Source organism: Bactrocera neohumeralis, chromosome 6, assembly GCF_024586455.1.
Source record: "Bactrocera neohumeralis isolate Rockhampton chromosome 6, APGP_CSIRO_Bneo_wtdbg2-racon-allhic-juicebox.fasta_v2, whole genome shotgun sequence".
Taxonomy (NCBI): domain Eukaryota; kingdom Metazoa; phylum Arthropoda; class Insecta; order Diptera; family Tephritidae; genus Bactrocera; species Bactrocera neohumeralis.
Window position 1 is genome coordinate 40,752,902 of NC_065923.1, and position 21,580 is coordinate 40,774,481.

The 21,580-nt window shown below is 37.0% G+C and overlaps 4 long non-coding RNA genes across 4 annotated transcripts; all 4 read right to left on the reverse strand.

Annotated features, from left to right (window-relative positions):
- Positions 1 to 2,729: 2,729 nt before the first annotated feature.
- Positions 2,730 to 3,498, reverse strand: LOC126762909 (uncharacterized). Its single transcript, XR_007667522.1, has 2 exons — positions 3,241 to 3,498; positions 2,730 to 3,170 (listed from the first exon to the last, which is right to left on the reverse strand). It is a non-coding gene; the product is annotated as an uncharacterized LOC126762909 (long non-coding RNA).
- A 3,583-nt stretch (positions 3,499 to 7,081) lies between these two features.
- Positions 7,082 to 7,687, reverse strand: LOC126762908 (uncharacterized). The gene is made up of 2 exons (XR_007667521.1): positions 7,597 to 7,687; positions 7,082 to 7,523 (listed from the first exon to the last, which is right to left on the reverse strand). It is a non-coding gene; the product is annotated as an uncharacterized LOC126762908 (long non-coding RNA).
- Positions 7,688 to 11,444: 3,757 nt separating this feature from the next.
- On the reverse strand, positions 11,445 to 12,108 carry LOC126762912 (uncharacterized). Its single transcript, XR_007667525.1, has 2 exons — positions 11,952 to 12,108; positions 11,445 to 11,879 (listed from the first exon to the last, which is right to left on the reverse strand). It is a non-coding gene; the product is annotated as an uncharacterized LOC126762912 (long non-coding RNA).
- A 6,011-nt stretch (positions 12,109 to 18,119) lies between these two features.
- LOC126762907 (uncharacterized) lies at positions 18,120 to 18,771 on the reverse strand. The gene is made up of 2 exons (XR_007667520.1): positions 18,584 to 18,771; positions 18,120 to 18,512 (listed from the first exon to the last, which is right to left on the reverse strand). It is a non-coding gene; the product is annotated as an uncharacterized LOC126762907 (long non-coding RNA).
- Between the last annotated feature and the right edge of the window lie 2,809 nt (positions 18,772 to 21,580).

The following is a 21,580-nucleotide window of genomic DNA, read 5'->3' on the forward strand; positions in this document are numbered from 1 at the left end:
CGGAGATAGCGTTCAAGTTTCATATTCAGAAACTTGTCTGAGTATTTCGTATTGGTAATATTGGTAATATACCTGAGCAAAGCCATCTTTTCGTTCTTTTTATGCCCCAAAACACGCCATATAATGATTTCCGTTTTTTTACTTGACTATAAATAAAATTAAAATGGAAAAGTTTTCATAAAAATTGTGATTTTAAAAATAGGTGTCTACCCGATGGTAAAACCGAATTACAAACTTTAACCCTTCTTTCATGTTAATAGAAAAGGTGCACTTGTGTTGTTAAAATCATGGAATGACCTAGACAAAGTTTTGTAAAAGTATCTTATAAAAAAATTATGAGGCAATAAGATGTAGAAACTGTTACCGTTGTGCGATGTTGAGGGATTATCGAGAAAAAAATACGCTTCATAATATTCGAGAATACAGATACGAGCCAACGCTCATTTTGTCTCTTACACGTACATATATGTTTCTACTACTTGGTCAATTGTGTCTACTACAGATTTTTTAGAATTATAAAAATCGATTATATCCGTTAGCTTCTTATGATGTTTTTCAATAATGTTTTTGTGATGATGCAAAGTGCTCAATACAAGTATAGTAACCGTTTTATACTTTTTAGGAATGTATTGAACAATGGTGACTTATCCATCAAAGAAGAAACAACTGCTTAGTACTGGTAATCATTTTAACTGCTGGTTAGCGCCACAAACCGGCAAAAAGCGTTTATTACTTCTCACAGTGTCCACCAATGTCTTATTGTTATTCACTAAATGTAATGCCAAATCTCGTGTTGTAAAAAAGTTATCTGTCGATATATTCCATCCTTTATACCATCTTAGTAGATCCAACACTACCTCCTTGATTTCGCTCCGGTTATGCAACTGCTGAATCTTTTCCTAAATATACTTAAAATTTAGAAATAATTTTGTACGCATATCCGCAGCTGCTTTTATCCCATATTTACTTCGCTTACTTGGCATATAAACTAAGATTGGACATCTGCGTCTAAAAGGAATTAAACGCTCATTGACAGTTGCGTTTTCACACGGAAATAACAGTATCGGTAAGTTAACTGCCCATTTATCGTATGACATTCCTAAATATGGAAATAAGTTTATCGATAAACACTCTTTGAGCATCTTGCATGTTTGTACCTCTGTTATCGATACCTCTTCAAACGAACTAAAATATTTTTTTATTTCCAAAACCATCAAATGACTTTTATACATCGCATAAGGTTGCGGAATTATATTTTCTCCATGGTTCGACGAATGTCGTTATCGATAAACGCCAGTAATTTTATACATCTATGTAATTTCTAAATAATATATTTAACAAGTACATTGTACCCCGGGTTGTCGTCGAATTATATTTTCTGTTCTGCTATTGGTTACAATCGGTTCTTTTGACCTCTCGAATGTCGTTATCCATTGAAAAGTACACGGAAATATTACTTAAATCAGCGTTAGCAATACTATCTAGCATTTGTACTCTTCAGAAGTTTAATTTCCATCGTTGTTTTATACCATACACACTGAAGACACAAGGCTATCTTTTTTATATGGTTCCTGCCAAAAGACGTAGGCATTTTACTTTTACCGATGAGGATATTGATGTATGTCATCAGCAAATTGAAATTGTGTAAGTCCTTTGTCCGGTTCTCGATTTGCTTTTGATAACTTTTCATATACACTGATGTGTGAAAAATCATCGCTAAAGCAATGCTGGTTTGGTGGTTCATCACATCCTACTGAGAGCATCCTATTTGAAAACAACAGCCCATTTAGGAACTCGTCATTTATTGTCGGGTAATAGCATTTCAATCAAACGGACTTGCGTTAATCCGGATTTACTGAATTAAAAGCTGGATTAATTCATGAGTTGGTGAAGATAACTTCGTTGCTAACTCCCACTTAATCCTCAAAATTATAGAGCGGAATTATAGAGAGGAGAAAATTAAGTGTTTTATGTTACGATGAAACAGTTTTTAAACATAACAGTTGATATGGATTAAAAATCTGTGTACAAATTTTTATTCGAGACGATATAGTATGACTATCGCTCGCCTCCGCACAAAGGACTATCTATCACTAAAGTTATCAATAATTTGCCAAATATTTTTCAATCAAAAAATGCTAACTTTGTGAAAAATTAGGCAACCGCAATGTGTATTTTCTCTCCAGCGCTGGACTACCAACGGTACATGCGCTGACGCAAAAAAATTTTGGTAAAAGATCGATCGCAAGAGATCTAGTGATCTCTTTGTCCTCAGTAAGGCTAGCCTCTCCCTAGTTGTGGGGCTTTTATCAGACAAATGTCCTCTTGGCGAACATGCTGTAAGGCTGGGAATCTTACCAGACGCCATCTGTATGGAATAAAACGAAGTGGAAACAGCTCAACACTTCCTTCTTGATTGTCTCGCGTTTGGCAGGTCAAGTCTTAAATACTTGGCAGCGCATACCTTCAGATATCCCACCCCAACTAAACGCCTTTGCAAACCTGTATTGGCTACTAAGCGTTTTGCTAATTTATAAGTTCGAACATAGAAGTTCTTTATATCTACGGCTTCACATCTCTCTAGATAAGCCATCTAACCTAATATAACTTAAGCTAAAAATGTTGTAAGGAAAAAGAGAGGAAAGAGTCTTTCTGAAGTAGAAGTAAACACTGCATTTTCTGTCAATTTTATCTCCTATACTTGGCTAATGAAATATTTAACATTTGTGTTTTTCTTTATTGCATATTTATTCAAAACAAATTCAAATAAAAAATACAATTTGAAAAAAAAAAAAAAAAATATTGATGGTTGATAAAGGAGTACATAACAATGCAGCGAACGAGACGCAACGATATACTAAAGTTGCGAAATTCCTAACATTCGTTAATCCATAAGTGATGTGCGGTGTGACAAAATAACGATGAGCAGGAGTGTAAAGGGAGTTGTCCAGTGGGGAATGTTGGCAGTTCAATTAGTATTGTTTAGAAGTAGTTATTTAACCAATTACACGAGGGTGACCAACAAGGCCACCATGACCCAGACCTACGATTGGGCCGATTGGTCCGACTGCTCCTACAACAACACCAGTTCCAATAGCGGGAACGATGGCTGGTCCTATGATGCTTGGGTAGGCAGCAGCGATGCACACCAAGGCGGCGAACACGATGAGCTAGACAAAAATATAATTAGCGGATATCCTTTAATTCAACGAAGGCTGCTTTCAACACCCGTATACTTACCACTTTGTGAAGGTTGAACATTTTTGCGTTTGAGTTTGTTGCGCTAGCGAACACTTGTAATTGAATACGAAAGTAAAGACTGTTTGATAACTTTTCCAAAGGGCGCTCGAGTTTTTATACACAATCTTTGTCATACAAATACAAAGCCACATCTTGATTTGAATATATAAACAGTGTGTGCATTTTAAATTTTTACCACTCAGCTGCAAGTCAACTGCATAAAATGGGCGTCACCGAAAGCCGCTTGATCATTATGCATGGGTGTGTATTGGTCACACTGCTTTCTTAAGGTAAAAGGTAGTTGTCTAAAATTGTTGTTGCTATTCGTTTAGAATTGAAGTTCAATGTTGTCAACTCGACTGGTGCGAATGCTGCTTGTTGTTGGTGTATAATTTGCAATGTGTCTACAAATGTTGTTATTATTGTGGGCTGTTTGATCGATATTTTGCACGCTACACTAGACACTTGCAAGTCGAGTGGACCGAGGGTACCGCGATAGGTAACGCTAGGTAACTTAAGTAATGAGATTATAAGAAAACTGAATTTGTAATTTTCAATTCTAGTTTCTGATGAAGGTGCGATTTATATCAAGATTGAGATAAAAATTAATTAAGCAGCACATCAAGTGTAAAATATGAAACAATTATTGATCGTTTTTCATATATCGATAGACTATATATTTGAAGGAAGCATTACGTAGGTTGGTTTTTATTTTTTGGGATTTGACAATTCTAGCAAACTAGAAACTCACAATTTTATCATAGAGTTTGACGTTATTAGTGGTAGAACTTGATAACTGGAATTTTTTGATATATGGACGCTATTTGTGTTTTTACAGTAACTTAAAATATTCTTCTTAACCAAAAAATTAAACTAAATCGCATACATTTTTGCGTGAATATATTTTAAAACTTTCGACGTGGATTAACTCAGCAACAATGCATCGATGAATTTAGTAAAATTTTACAATTTTTCGTATTGAAGCTGTATCAAAAACCAGTGTTTATCGATGGTATGCTGAATTCAATCCAGGTCGTAGATCACTTCAAAACAAATTCCGGGAAGGTCATCCAAAATCAGTTGTTGTTCCGGAAACTATTGATGCTGTGCGCAAGCTGATATTGTAAGTTCGTCATGTGACCTATCGTGAGATTGGGACAGCAATAGATATTAGTGAAACCATCCATCATTTAATATTGCATGAGCACTTAAATGTAAAAACAAATTGTTAATAATGGATCCCACACAATTTATCAATCGCTAAAATAGACTAGTGTGGATTAATCAAGTGAATGGTTGAAAAAAGACAACGCGTAGCACTTAAGAGATCGATTTGATGAGTAATCCACTGTAAAATCTTGATTCGGATGACTTCTTTTCCGTACATAAAGATAAGCTAGTAGGTCAATGTTTGCCAACACTTGAAGAGACGGCTGATGTGTTCAAAAGGCATGTTTTGAAGATACCTCAATCAGAGTGGTAAAATTTTAACTCCTTTTGATTTTTTCACTTTCCACTGCACAAATCAGGAAGAAATTGATATAACGGACTAAAACTTAGCACTAATAATTCCTTTAAAGTATGCATTATGACCAAAATTGCTCACTTCTAACCAAAACTCTTCAAGCCCTTAGGTACCTAATATGTGGACCCCAATATCTACAGTTCTTGCCAACAGGTGCTACTTCGGATTGAGTAGGCAATTGAGAAGTAAAGTCCTCTCTCGACGTACAAAAGCTAAGCTCTATAAGTCACTTATTATTTCCATCCTGCTATATGGTACAGAGGCATGGACGATGACAACAACTGATGAGCCGACGTTACAAGTTTTTGAGAGAAAGGTTCTGCGAAGGATTTATGGTCCTTTGCGCGTTGGCCACGGCAAATATCGCATTCGATGGAACGATGAGCTGTATGAGATAGTTGAGCGAATTAAAAGACATCGGCTACCCTGGCTAGGTCATGTTGTCCGAATGGACGAAAACACTTCAGCTCTGAAAGTATTTGACGCAGTACCCGCCCGGGGAAGCAGAGGAAGAGGAAGACCTCCACTCCGTTGGAAAGACCAAGTGAAGAAGTACCTGGTTTCGCTTGGAATCTCCAATTGGCGCCACGTAGCGAAAAGCAGAAACGACTGGCGCGCTGCTGTTAACTCGGCAATAATCGATTAAGCGGTGTCTACGCCAGTAAAGAAGAAGAGGAAAGTATCTACAGTTGACCGAAAATATCGGTCAATGTGTGAGTTATACAATTGAAATCTAGACTGAAATCATTCATGACAATAGTATTTCTGTGTATCAAAAATGTGTTGAATTGGATCCAAAATTCTCTGAGGTCCCATATACCTGACCAAGCAGTCAATGAGATTTTTCATTTCTTTGGTTTTCAAAGCACATACTTTTTCTGGAAGCAGGAAACTCAGTTGAAATCCATTCAATACTTCTCTAGAAAAGCGTTGGTTTGGTCTTGGTCTTGGTTTTTCTTCGTCAACTTTCAGTTCTGCCGCCATTTTTTCGTGTCTGAATAAATGGATCGAAAATGATCCTCAGCTTTTTGTCTTCGATTTCGGAACGTTATGCGTTTGCCAGATCGATCGATTCTTTCTGAAGAATTACGCACAGTAAATGATTTAAAGGTAGAATACTAGTTATAATTTCTCGGGCATTCTACCACCAAATATAGGTATACGGCTACTATTAGAACGCGTTGGGGCATTACAGATTTTTAAAGAATCAATTATCGTCAATTAATTAGAGGGTTTTCTAGCGATGCTTAATCGTCGCTGCATACAGAAAACACTGAAGACAGAAAGTTGCCTTTTCGATATAGCAATAGTCATTCCCACAACTGTTGGATCTACATTACTGGAATTGCCTCGGATTTTATGCGGCCAAGGCTGTTACTCTGACGACTTAACTCTGTTTGTAGCGGATCACTCGGTAAGTGATCTCATACTACCAACACACAATTTGGACTCTAGTGTAGTGCGCTATTCATGTTGACCAACAAAGAACCTCTACGGACTCAAGACGCTCAACCAGGCAGCATTTTTTATCCTGGCTGGAATAATCGAGAACTTGAACCCCAATTTCCCTACCGAAGCAACAGTTTTAGCAAAAGAGCGTGACATCTTCCACTAAGTTGATCCGTCTGATCCTCACGCAAGTTCTGTAACTTGTGTAAGGAAGCTCAGAAATCCGAAGAGACATGATGATCGGTTTGAAATTCAATTCGATAGTTAACACTACACTCTTTAATTGACAAGTTCAAAGGACTTTGATTCGGCCACACAAACTGCCAAAAGACTGCCAGACGAAATAAACATGTTGAAACTGAAGCATCTAAACTTGAAGGGAGTAAAATATCTAACCAAGTTCCTCAATATGTCACTTGCCTCTCTTCATATACCCGATATGTGGGAAGCTGGAATGAGTGGTTTCACTACTGGCACCTTAGAAACTTTTGGGGACAACTAATTTGAGTCTAGTCATATAACCGCAAGAAAAACAACAACTAGCCAACCATTAGGATATTTTTTGTGCAGATTTACTGGTGCTGAAAAAAGGTACAGCACCTACATACACAACGCATCAGAAAGACCAGTAATCTATGAACCTACTATGAACAAGTCTTTATTCGAGGCGACACAAAAGAATGCTGATCGATGAGAATGAGACACTTACATAGAATCGTTATTAAGATAACTCTGATGGACTTGCTATTTCATTACATATATTAGAGAAGCAAAACAAGGTTTAAAATGCAGTTAGAAAGAAAGAGTTCAAACCTCTCTTTCAATGCTATCCCTGTACTTGGCTTCCTTCACATGATAACTTACACATTTCCTTTTGGTTTATTGCATATTTATTCAAATTGATTTAAAACAAAAAATACATATTTACAAAAAAATTATAGACAGTTAATAAAGGAGTACGCAACAATACAACGAACGAGACACAAAGATATACTAAAGTTGCGAAATTCCTAACATTCGTGGTTCCATAAGAGATGTAGAGTGAGAAAAACTAACGATGAGCAGGAGTGCAAAGAGGTTTTCCAGTTGGGAATGTTGGCAGTACAATTAATTTTGCTCAGAAGTAGTTATTTTACCAAGGGTGTCCAATAACGCCACCATGACCCAGACCATGACCCAAACCTACGATTGGTCCGACAGGTCCGACTGGTCCCACCACAACAGTTGAGGCAAGACCGGGGACGATGGCTGGTCCTATGATGCTTGGGTAGGCAGCAGCGATGCACACCAAGGCGGCGAACACGATGAGCTAGAGAAAAATATTATTAGTAGAAATCCTTTAAAGTAATGTGGGATGCCAGCAAGGCTTGTGGTCTCCTTACCACTTTGTGAAGGTTGAACATTTTTGCGTTTTGGTTTGTTGCGTTAGCGAACTGAAAGACTGTTTGATAACTTTTTCAAAGAGCGCTTGAGTTTTTATACAAAATCTGCAATCGAATACAAAGCCACAATCTTAATTTGAATATCAAATCGGTGTGTGCATTTTGAATTTTTACTACTTTGTTGCAAATCAATTGCCTTATGCAACTGGGCGTCGCCGAAAGCCAGTTGCACATGGTGTCTGTGTGTTTGTATTAAGGTAGTGGTTTAAAATTGTTGTTGGTTTTCTTTCAGAATTGAAGTTCAATGTTGTCAACCCGCCTGCCGCGGTTACCGCTTGTTGTTGGCATGTTATTGGCAAGCATTAGCATGGATCAACAAATATCATTTATGTATGTATGTGGGTAATTTGATTGACATTTGCACGCTACACAAGGCACTTCTAAGTATTAGTACCGGACTGAAGTAATAGGATATGCGTTGCAAAGTGCTGGTTGATAATTGAGAAGACCTGCATACATCTTGGACTATTTAAATATTGAGAAAGTTGAAAAATTAAATTATTAATTTTCAATTCCAGTTTTTGTTTGCTGTGCGATGCATATCTCAGTGCAGATAAACTTTTATTAAATAACACACTCAAGTCTTGATTATATACCGCAGTCTTCTAAAATGTTATCGCTCAGTTCAGTGACCTTAATGAGTTTATTCCTGAACGCGGCTGCCGCGTCTATCGATCATTTTCGGAATCCGAGAGCTACTTTGTTCGGTGACGAAACTCTACCTACGCTCCCAAAACGAGTAGTAGATTCAACCATGAAGAGACCCGCGAGTATGAATACATAATTAACACGCAAGACCCCTCTTAAGAAAATAACCGGGCAAGTGAAAGTGCTTAAGATGACCAGTACAATCAAAAGGAATGAAGGCAACCTTCCTAAAAGAGAAAAGAAATTTGAGGAGAAAGAAAATGGATAAACGCAGATCTAAAAGTTGCAGAAGAAGGCAGCTTATGTGCCACTCCCGAGACCGATCCGTGACTTAGACGAATAACTATCGATGTTATTCCCAAAAACATTAACGAGGTAGTCGGAAACAAATTAAAGTGCTAAGCTCCTTCAGAGAAAGTGCGATCAAAAGCATCAGATGGACACAAGTGGGCACGTGGACGGCAATGATCAGCATTCCAGCGTCGCAAAATGACTGCTTGACACACAAAAGATACAGATTAGATGGTGATCGTGAAAATGGCACTTTGTAAAAGTATGTGACAAAAGGCCATTCATGCTTGCTAAAACAACAAAGAAACCAATGTACGCCAAATCACACAAGACTGCCTGAATGCTTAGAGAAAAAACGTAAGAACTTAAGATTTATGTGAGAAGGCGGATGAGAATCCGTGGGTTGACGCGCATATGATATCACCATGACCAAAAGATTAATGGTCATGTACCCACTTGTCTTACACTTCTCGAAGATGTGATGAGTTTTCGAACGAAAGAGACACAATTAAGCCGAAGGATGCCGGCACTTGTGGAAGCTTTAAAAATCACCTAGAATGTAGTGTCTGAAGTGGCGGAGAGATTCGGAAAACGCAAAGGACTTGCTGGTTTCTCGAACAAGGCACTTAAAATTAGTATCAAACAATGCAAGGGGCTCTTCGCGGAACTTTATTATCGGCAGTTTTCCCAAAGGTATGGTAGAAATAACGCCATGACGTGTATTGTGGCCAAAGCTATAGAGCGCATCAGATGGATGTACAGCGAGAAAGAATACTGTGCAGTTATTACCATTGAAACATTAAAATGTTCTTAATTTTGCGAACTACGGAGAGTTTCTCTCTTCAAAAAGTTGAAAATTTACTGTGGAGCCGCCCTTGAGTATGTGGGAGTTGGGATCCCGACCCGAATTTATCTATTAGCTATTATCATGCTGCATATTAAAAAAGATGTGCCCTGGTCAGCCGGATGTTCAAAAATCCTGATAATAATTACATGGGGGCTAGCTCAAATTTCACCAAATTGTTTCTATTTTAGGCACAAAGACAAACTGCTATAGAGCAGAACATATTCTGTAATTTTCATCGAAATAACTCAAACATTGTCCGACATATGCAGACCGGTGTTTTCTGTCAAAAGTGAAATATAAATACGGGGGTCCACATATTCGGTACCTAGTGGTTTGAAAAATTTTAGTTGGATTTGGGCACTTTTTGGTCATAATATGGCATATTTGAAAGGTATTATTAGTGCAAAAGTTTTTCCCTTTATATTAATGGCTTCATTATTTGAATACTGAAAAGTTAATGTATCAAATGGAATTTAAAATTGTGCTGTATGGGAGATAGACGTGGTTATAGTCCGATTTCGTCCATTTTCACAGTGTGAAATAAGAATGTAAGAACGATGTCACCTACTAAATTTTGTTGAAATCGGTCTGTCAAGTCCCGAGATATGGGATTTCACCAAAAAGTGGGCGGTGCCACGGCCATCGTCCAATTTTCACAAGGTTTCTAAGGCCCTTTCATATCATCGCGGAGGTAAAATTTAATGTTTCTCGCGTATTTAGTTTTTGATTTATTACGCTTGTAGTTTTTAGCGGTATCGTTATATGGGAGTGAGCGGGGTTATCTTCCGATTTCATCCCTTTTCACAATGTAGGTAGGAGTTGTTATAATATTTGTGCTGTGCATATTTGGTTATTTTAGCTTTATATGATATATACATTAAACTTCTTTGAGGGCGGGTTCACGCCCATTTTTTCAAAATATTTTGCCAAAGGGACTCCTTGCCAACTCGATCAGCTGGACCAAATTAGTCTTAATTTAGCGCTTAGTTATGGCACTTTATATGTTTTCCATTAGTAGGGTTTTGTGGGCGTGAGAGTGGTCCGATTTTGCCCATTTACAAACTGGTAATTTTCGTTTAACTCAGGAACGCGCATAGCAAGTTTTCAAAAGATATCTTAATTTTTATTCAAGTTACAGCTTCCACGGACGGACGGATAGACAGACTGTCATCCGGATTTCAATCGTCACCCCGATCATTTATCTATATATAACCCTATATTTATAATCTCGATTAGTTTTAGGTGCTTTATACATCCGCAAGGTGAATAAAACTATTATAGTCTGTAGCAACATGTTGCAAACGAGAGAGAACCATATTAAGCAATGGTACGGAATATTGGCCAGTAAGCCGTACATTAACATCTAGAGAGACGAAGTCTCGCGATAAGAATAGCTATAAAAGCCGTCCACAGTCGTAAAAAGAAAAGATGGGACCAAGAGAATACCAATATGGCATCAAATATTGAAGGGAATCATTTGCAACAAGTTTAGTTGATATAGTTTAAGCAGCTTATGAGATATGAACCAGGGAGCAATACAAGGTGGCGAATAGACCGCATAATCGTCTCTCGAGTTCAGGGTATATTAATTTTGTGACAAAGTTTGTAACACTCAGAAGGAAGCGTCGGCAACCCTATAAAGTATATACATATATAAATGATAGTATGTATTATATATTTTTTCTGTCTGTATATTATATCGGATGTGTGAGTGAGTGTATATGAAAATTCCACTCTAAAAAATGAGTCCCGTTTGTTGTCCAATCTTTTGGTTGATCGATGGAGAATCTTAAGGTTTTTTGATTAAGATATTAAGAATCCTTATTATGAAGACTCCAAAGAACTCATACCCTTATCACATATGTTAGGATTACTTATTACAGGAGGCTAATAAAGCAGAAGGCAGTTAGAAGGAAAGAGTCTTTATAAAGTGTAGTGTTTTCTACTTTCAATCGTCTACCATCGCATCGTTAACCAAGAACTTCACATGAAACAATTAACATTTAATTGGTTTATTGCATATTTATTCAAATCAAATTAAGAAAATATATATTTACAAAAAATTACTTATTGATAGTTGGTAAGGAGTGCGCAACAATGCAACGAACGAAACACAAAAATGTACTAAATTTGCGAAATTCCTAACATTCGTGGAAATGATGTTGGGTGAGAAATAGTAACGGTGAGTAGGTGTGCAAAGGGAGTTGTCCATTGGGAAATGTTGGCAGTCCAATTAGTATAGCTTAGAAGTAGTTATTTAACCAAGTAAATGAGGGTTGCCAAGAATGGCGCCATGACCCAGACCGGGCACCACAACGGGTCCGATAGGTCCGACTGGTCCCACAACAACAGTTGAGGCAAGACCGGGGACGATGGCTGGTCCTATGATGCTTGGGTAGGCAGCAGCGATGCACACCAAAGCGGCGAAGACGATGAGCTAGAAAAAAATATATAATTATTAAATATCCTTAAAGGCAACGAAAAATGCTTGCAAGGCTCGCATCCTTACCACTTTGTAGAGATTGAACATTTTACGTTTTGGTTTGTTGCGCAAGCGAACACTTGTAATTGAATACGAAAGTAAAGACTGTTTGATAACTTTTCCAAAGTGTGCTTGAGTTTTTATAGTAAATCTTTGCACCGAAATACAAAGCCACAACCTTTAATTGAATATCAAATCGGTGTGTGCACTTTGAATTATTACCACTCAGCTGCAAGTCCACTGCATTTAGCAATTGGATGCCGCCTCAAGCCAGTTGCAAATTGTGCTTGTGTGTTAGGGTGGGTAAAAATAGGAATTTAAGAGACCTATTTGTGTTGGGAATTCCCTACAAAACTCAGGAATTTCCAATTTTTAATATTTTTTCTCTATTGAGTTATAAAAAGGAAAGCAAAAAATGTTGCCTAGAGATAATCAAACTTCAACCCTCAATATCTTTTAACCGGTCAGGTTTACGAAAAAATCGAAAGAGCGCTTTTTTTGTAGAGTATTAAATATCCTTGAAAATCCATGGAACGGATATAATATATTTTCAAGAATTTGGACGCGAGTTTTGAATTTTTCTATTTAAGTATGAATACTCGTAAATAGAAAACTGTAAGACGGAGGAGATTCTTTTGACAATTAAGAGCTCAAACTGAGAGAAACTTCTTAACAGGTGTCTAAAAATCAAAAAATTTTCAGAATACTAAGCGAAGAAAAAATATTCGCTTCTATGATACACCCTAGTCTGGGTGTGTTTCGGTCATACTGTTTACTTCAGTTAAATGGCAGCGGTCTAAATAGTTGTTGGTGTTGGCTTAGAATTGAAGTTCAATGTTGTCAACTTGACTGCCGCATATTGTTGGTTCACGATTCGCAAACATTGGCTTTGTTGTTACAGTTGTGGGCTGTTGGATCGACATTTTGCACGCTACACTGGATATTTCGAAATGAGCTGGCACGGTAATGTGATACACATTATGAAGTGCTTTCTTAGAATAACTAAGAAGTCCTGCATATATTGTTGGCTAGGTTACTTAGATAATGAGATTAATGGAAACTGATTTTATTAAACTTTTTTAAGTTTCAATTTTTTCATTTGTTCTTCATTAATATCAGACTCAGATAAAGGATAGTGATGTTAGATTTAGAATTTCATTATGTCACATCGGCAATTAATGCTTTCCATTAATGTGGGATCGGAATTCGCACGTTCAAGAGTGTCCAAAGTGATCTGTTTACGGTACCACCAAAATTATTCGAATGGACTCGAGAGAAATGTCGAGCTCTCTTGCCATCACTCTAACACCTGGCTGGCAAGGCATGCTAGAACAAGGCATGTCTTTCATTGAACTTTAAAGAAAACAAAACTAAGGGAGAAAGAAAGGTGAGCTAAGTTCGATGTGTTATTGTGCTAATATAATAATTAGGAGTATCTGTGAGTGAAGAAATTAATTTTGAACACTATATGACATGAATGAGTAAAATAATGAAAATTTCACTTAAAGTTAATTATTATTAAAAATGAAATTAAAATTATTTGCATTCTACTTGAAAAACAATTAAATGATTTTTGTTCTTAAAGGTCTTAAAGGTTCAAGAAACCAAAAACAAGAAAAAACGCTTGAACAGAAGCTACAATAACCTACATAAATACGAAAGACTCCTCGGTCAGTTTGTAATCAGCTGTAGTCTGCAATAACCCATGTCAAATATCATGAAGATATCTCATCAAATGAAAAAATTCTTTACTCCGTTCGTTTAGTTTGTGTGACAGCTATATACCATAGAATATGGTGTTCCGATATCTGCGCTTCCACAAAATGCTTCTTGGGGAAAAAGTGACATCTACAAAATCAGATCAATATCTCAAAAATTGAGAGTGTACGAGTGGTTTCAACATTTTTAAAGTGGTCGTGAGGACATAAATGACGATCAACATGTGGGCCAATGATCACCGGAAATTCCGTCGAAACTGTGCGTGAATTCATCAAAAATCAGCCGAAATCATAATTAAAATTCATGGAAATGGTATTGAACATCTCCAAAACATCGATTTACCGTATTTTGATCTAACATTTGGGCTTACGAAAGGTGTGTGCACGGTTTGTTCCGCACAAATTAACTGACGACCAAAAATTGCTCAGAATCCAACATTCGAAGGACATCATTAAAGAGGTCAAAAAGAACAAAAAATTCCTTTACAATATTATGACTGGTGACGAAACGTGGTGTTTCCAATATGATCCTGAAACGACACGCCAGAGTGCTGAATGGAAGGCACCGGACGAGCCGAAACCCAAAAAAATTGCGCATAGAGAAGTCAACAGTGAAGCCAATGCTCATTTGTTTTTATGATTCCAAGGGTATTGTCCACAAAGAATTTGTTTCACCCGGCCAAAACGTTAATGCGGTATTCTACCTTGGAGTTTTGAAGCGTTTGGTGCGCCGTATTCGACGTGTTCGGTCCGAATATCGCGAAGATGGAAGTCGGCGTTTCGACTCAGTTCTTCACGCTGATCATTTATGGTATTTAGCTTTTTTAATAGAGTCTCCATCGCTTCCTTCTGAGTGTTGTAAACTTCGTGTCAACTTAATAAACCCTGTATGGGATATAAAAACGAAAAACGAGTACCAACGACAACTTGTTGACATTCATTGCCGGTTGTACCGCATGAGAAACCAGAACAGCATTTTATTAATGCTTACAAAATAAAATTAATAAAATAAATACAAAATATGTAATCTTAGATCATGATCAGCCTCCGCTGCTATAATAAAAGGCGGAAAATGCTGTTAAACGACTTTGGCTGAGATAAAAGTGCAATAAGAATTGGCTAAAAAGCAGTGAAAAAAAAAGGTAAGGATTTGTTATGTTATGGTGGAGCTGTTAGCAAAATACGTCCTATCAATTTTATTAAAATAGGTCATACATTTGCCGATATATGTGATATAGAGGCAACTGGAAGTTCGAAAATATTTATGTTAGTTATAAGGGAGCTGAAGAAATTATTGATCCGTTTCAACCCATTTTTGGAAATAGGCATACAATTATTAGCACTTTTATACTATATCTCACAGATTGACCGATATTTTCGATAAAAAGTACGCAATTAGAACTGTGATCCACATATTCGGTATCTGGGGGCTTAAATAGATTTGGTTAATTTTTGGTCATGGGTTGCCTACTGTAGTCGCACTATTCGTTCGAAGTTTTGTTTCGACATATTCATTGGTGCTTGACTTGCATGTGGGAAAGTGATAGAATCAGATAATTGTAGTCCGATTTCGCCCATTTCCCTTTGGAATGTTAGAATGTTAAGATAATAATATTTTTCGAATTTAATCGATATCGGTCAGGTAGGTCCTGAGATATGACAGTTAAACGAAATGAGTGCGGTGCCATGCTAATCGTTCTATTTTGACCCGGCTACAATAAAGTTCTCTTCTAACAATCTAGGAGTAAAGTTTTACGTCTCAGGGGTATTTATTTATTAATTTATCGCGCTCTCAGTAGTTTTTAACGGAACCGTTATATAAGGAGTAGGCGGGGGTTATCACTGTGTCAGTTGAGGTGCATAAGGGATAAGCCCTGAGCAAATTTGGCTATTACCTTCAGTAATTTAGGAGATATACTATATATTAAACATCATAGACGGCAGGGTCACGTCCATTTTCAAAATTTTTTTGCTCATTAGGGTTTTTCATGATATTGCAATACCCTGTTTCAACCTACTGTTTTATATCTTAATTTAGTACTTAGTTATGTCTTCTTCTTTATTGGCGTAGAAATCGCTTACGTGGTTATAGCCGAGTTTACAACAGCGCACCAGTCGTTTCTTCTTTTCGCTATTTGGCGCCATTGGATATTCCAAGCGAAACCAGGTACTTCTTCACTTGGTCCTTCCAGCGGTCGTTGTATAAATCATCGTCCAATCGAATGCGAGAGTCGCCGTTGCGAATGCTTAAAGGACTATAAATCTTTCACAGAACTTTCCTCTTGAAAGCTCGTAACGTCGACTCATCAGATGTTATCATCATCCATGACTCTACACCATATAGCAGGACGGGAATATGAGTGACTTATATAGATTGGTCTTTGTTCGTCGGGAGAGGACCTTACTTCTCAATCGCCTACTCAGTGCGAAGTAGCACCTGTTGAGAAAAAATATTATCTGCGACTTCGAAGTTATGACTGTCAACATTGACGTGAGAGCCAAGTCGCGAGTGCGACGACTGTGTGTTTGATGACATGAGATATTTCGACTTGCCCTCGTTCACTACCAGGTCTATTTGCTTCGCTTCCTTATCCAGTCTGGAAAAAGCAGAAAAAGCTTAGTTACGTCACTCTATATATTTTTGTTGATCTTCCCGCAATTGCATATTATTTCATAAATAGTAATGACAATGCTGCGGCATCTGAATAAATGTGAAAGGTTAATACCTTATATATATATGGTTTTGTTGTGAGAGAAGTTAAAGTTTTTCGTTTTTTTTACTAAATTATCACAAATTTAATTTGTTTCTATAAAAAGAGGACATCGTATGCCGTGTGCCACTTTATTGATACCGCAGTTTAGGAGCTGACAACCTCACGATCCTCAATAGATATTCACATATATGGTAGAGCGGTGGAAATATTCTTTAAGATTTCTCCTATATTCATAGTTCGTAAGATACCTGCGAGTATGTATGTTTAAGAAAATATATGCACACAGTTTCGTTAAACTACCTTATGATATAAAAATTTTCCATGTCATAATATAGCATTGAAATAATTCCCACCTTTTTTTTAAGAATTTAAGCAATTCCATGGGTAAAAACAGCATTTTCTCAACATTTTTTTTCTCATATATAACATAAAATATTTTATTAGAATTTTTTATTCTTACAAACATACATTACTATTGTTGTTACTTAGTGTTTTAGTTAAAATCTTAACTTAGAACTTGGACAAAAAAACAAAACAAAAAAAAAATAGAATGTTTGGTAGGTATTTAAAAAAAAATTAAAATTTCGATGAAAATTTTGCGCCTTTGGTTTTTTATAAATAGTTGTAATCGAAAAAAATCCTTCATACAATTTTTAAAGTATCTCAAAGATCTGTCTAAAATTTCATAAAGATCGGTTCTGGATAAATATTGCCAACCGACTTCAAAAGCACAGTTTCGAGAAAAACGCTTAGCCTAGCTAGTCTCGAGGGCACAGGTTCTGAAGTCTGTATCTCCGAATTTGTTTTTCGGAAAAACTTGAAAATTTAGAACAATAACCCCTTAATCCAAATCAATTTAAACTAAAAATATTTCGCTTAATATCCATATTTAACTTTAAAAAATTTAAACTTTCTCTATTTACTTAATGATATTAATAAATGTAGAATAGTTAACAAATTTTATTGACTTTTTACTACAGAAGACTCAAAACATAATTTTAGTTTTCAGATTAACGTTAAAGATAAACATTGCTCCAGCGTTTATGAATAGATGGTCAAAAGAATTAAATTGATTGCGTTCGTTTAACTGAAATTTTAACTTACACCTTACATGTATACTTATGATTACTCTTCGCTTGAATGATATTACTATTTATACTTGCTAGGAGGAGAAGGAATGCTGGGAGTTGTATTGTGATGACAGGTCCAGTTTCAGACCCTTCTGCTTTTCTGAAGTTCTATTTAATGATTGACACATTTATTGCCTATCCTTGAAAACTTGTTAAACTAATTTTGAATTATTTGAAACACTTCAATTTTTATGACAGTATTTTAACTCTTATTATAGAACCATTAATGTCTCTCTACATTCAGGAAACAACAATATGTGTCCTCAACGATTTATGATTAAGATTACATGGCTCTTGCCAAAATTAAAAATAAATGGGACACCGGACTGCGCATTTTGCACGGAGGAAGTAACAATCGATATACATGTGTAACTACATTGATACTACGTGTCAAAATTATCACACAGGAGAAAATGTCTACGTTCAAATCATCTCTTCAGTACAATTGACTGGATCATAACGCTGATATGGCTAAAGTCATTACTAAGCTGATTTGAGTAAACTTTGAAGCTTTGAAGTTGAGTAAACATCTTCAATATTACTACTCTACGGACTAATATATTTATGTTTCTTATTATCATATGTACATAGTATATACAAGTAACTAAATTATATACAAAAAAAAGTTGTTCATTGATTTTGGTTTATTGCATATTTATTCAAATTAAGCAAACTAAAAGAAAAATATACGATTTACAAAAAATTATTTATTGTTGATAGAGGAAAGCGCAGCAATGCAACGAACACTTGTGGATGAGTTGGGTGAAAAAAATAACGGTAAGCGGGTGTAGATTGTGCAACTGTTCAGTGGAGAATATTGGCAGTCCAACTAATAGTTATGGTTTAACCAAGAACTACACCACCATGACCAAGAAGACCACCATGACCCAAACCGGGCACCAAAACTGGGCCGACAGCTCCGACTGGTCCGACAACGACTCTTGGGCCAAGGGCGGGGATGATGGCTGGTCCTATGATGCTTGGGTAGGCAGCAGCAATGCACACCAAAGCGGCGAACACGACGAGCTAGAGAAATATTTAATTAGTATAGCATGCTTCAAGTCAAAGCAGGCTGCCTGCAAGGCTCGCATCCTTACCACTTTGTAGAGGTTGAACATTTTTGCGTTTGAGTTTGTTGCGCAAGCGAACACTTGTAATTTATTATGAAAGTAAAGACTGTTTGATAACTTTTCCAAAGTGCGCATGAGTTTTTATAGTAAATCATTGTCACCGAAATACAAAGCCACAACCTTTAATTGAATATCACATCGGTGTGTGCACTTTGAATTATTGCCACTCAGCTGCAAGTCAACTGCATTATGCAACTAGGTGTCGCCGAAAGCCAGTTGCACATGATTTATTATGTATGTGGGTGTGTATTGGTCACATTGTTTACAATAAAATTGTTGTTGGTGTTAGCTTAGAATTGAAGTTCAATGTTGTCAACTCGCTTGCATGCTGCGACTGCCGCTTGTTGTTGGCATGTTACTTGCAAACATTGGCATGTGTCTACCAATCTTGTTATTATTGTGGGCTGTGTGATCGACATCATGCACGCTACACTGGACATTTCTCAGTACAGCGGACAGAGGGTAATGTGATACGCCTTATGAAGTGCTGGCGGAGGATAATTGAAAAGCGCTGCACACATTGTTGAGTTACTCTTTATGTAATGAGATTGTTAGGAGAAAAAATTTGTTTTTTGTTTTTTGTTTTTAGGATACGCATCCTTCCTGTTCGCATAATTTAAGGCCTTCGGTGATAATTTTTTGCCGTGAGCAAGAGATTTTTATTGGTGGTCGATAACGAGTTGACGACGAACCACGTCCATGACGGTCATTAACATCAACTGATGATCAACACTTCAGTGAAATAAAGAAATTGGTGTTTGAAAATCAATGATTAACAGTCAGAGATCTTACCGGCATCGTTGGAATATTGTAAGGATTAGTGCAGACCATTTGGGCCTAAGCAAAAGAAAAAAGTTTAAAAGCAGCGTCGCGTTAATGTCTAATGTCCGAAGAGCAAGATATTATAAAACGTATTATTACTGGCAACGAGTCCTGGGCCTATGCTTACGACCCGACAGCCGACAACGAATCAGCTGAATGTTGGGGCAAACGTGAGTCGAAGCCGAAAAAACCACGTTAAAGCAGGTTGAAAATAAAGTTTATGTTGACAGTTTTCTTCGATTATCGAGGTGTGGTACACTCTGAATTCTTCCCGACCGGCCAAACTGACAAAAAGAAATACTATTTGGGCGTTATTCGTAAGAAAAGGCCGGAATTATGAGCCGACAACTCTTAGTTTGTGCACCACGATAATGCACCGTCGTATACTCCATGGATTCTTCGTGAGTTTTTCGCAACATTTTAAACCAATATCGTGTCTCAAACTCCGTAGTCAGCTGATTTAGCTCTATGTGACTTCTGGCTATTCAGAAAACTAAAATGACCGCTTCGAGAAAATTTTTTTGAGTCAATTGTTGGTATTAAATGTGAAACGCTACGCTGTCCCGGAAATTGACTTTAACAGCTGTTTCGAGAATTGGATAAAAGCGTTGGAACAAGGATTTGAAGAGTGAATTAAGAATTTAAAAATTATGAACAAAGTATTACTATGTTTTGTAAACAAAATGTTAGTAAGAAGAATGTGTCACCAAAGAAGCAGTGCCGTTGAGTTCGATATCAATTTGTAGTTCTAAGGTGTCTGCGAGTTAATAAATTGTGAAAACAAGTTCCAAGACTTATCTTTATGTATGTGTACTTAGTCTTTTTAATTAATTATATCCTCGAATTCATATTCTTAAGCAATATAAGTAAAACACGGCGTATACGTAACTTATGTTATAAACTTTGTTTAGTAGAAAAATGATGTAAAGAGTACAGTTAATTTAGTATTTTGTGGCTTTGTAGGAAGAAATTATAGGAAGAAATACTAGTTACAATATAAGTGTTAAGATGCTGTTATGGTTGAAGAAATATAGGGGTAAGGCCAGTCTAAAATCCTTAAAAAGGCTCAACCAATTTTTGGAACAAGGAAAAAGTAATCCAATTTCTTTCAGTGACCCTAAATTAATTGTGCTAGGTTATGTAAGATCGTAGTTGATTCAAAATCGGTGAATCTTACTTGGACAGATATTGGTCCTTCGTATTACTCACAAACTCCTAAAGATGGTCCACCAGATCCTTATACATAGGTCGATGAAGTGTTTCGACCTTACCACAAATTTATTAAGCTGGCAATATAAATCCCAGAAACATCGCTAGGTTCGAAAAAGTTGTGTTTACCGAGTTTTTCAATCTCAGTATGGCAAAAGCGAATATAGGAAGAAAGTGATACCATGACTCTTTCTTGACGCCTTCCCCATAAAGTCTCGAAAAAAGCTTTCAACATAATATCTAGTCGTACTACATGTGAACCTATTGGGTAGCGTCCAGTCGGAGTTCCTATAATTGTGGAAGGCCAGTAGGCCGAGGACCTTTCACGGCTCACTCTGGGCCAGAAGGATCTCACAATCGCACAAGTTCTAGCTGTTGATCAGTGCTTCCTGAGCTCACTAGAGGTCCCAATGTCCAACGCCAGACAACAAGAAGACATCGGAAAACCGACTAGCTTCGAATCGATGAATTTCAGAAAAGGATGCTTTAGAAACCATTTTTGATGGAGAGCTCCTAACAGAACATTCAACCATCTTAACTACGATCCATCCTGCACTTCTTCTTCAAAAGCTTCGCTTTGCCCCACACATACCTCGAAGTTATATGATCTGAGAAGGAACCGCCTGGAGAATATTCTGCAGTGCAGCGATCTAGATTGAAAAAAATGCAATCGAAGCAGTGAATAATTTCAGTATGTTCCTACCTGCGGTCTCCATATACTCAGATTCTCTGAATATAATAGCTGTTTTCACCTCCAAGCACCTACCAGCGATGTCTGCGGGTGAAACGTTTAGAATGGCAATGAGTTTTAAGTACGCTTCTGGTGCTTAGCTAGAGTGATTTATCCGAACTACCCAACAAAACATGATTGGTTTATCTACGGTTTCATAGAGTCAGAACACAACTTCTTATGAGGGTTCCTACTTTTCCCAA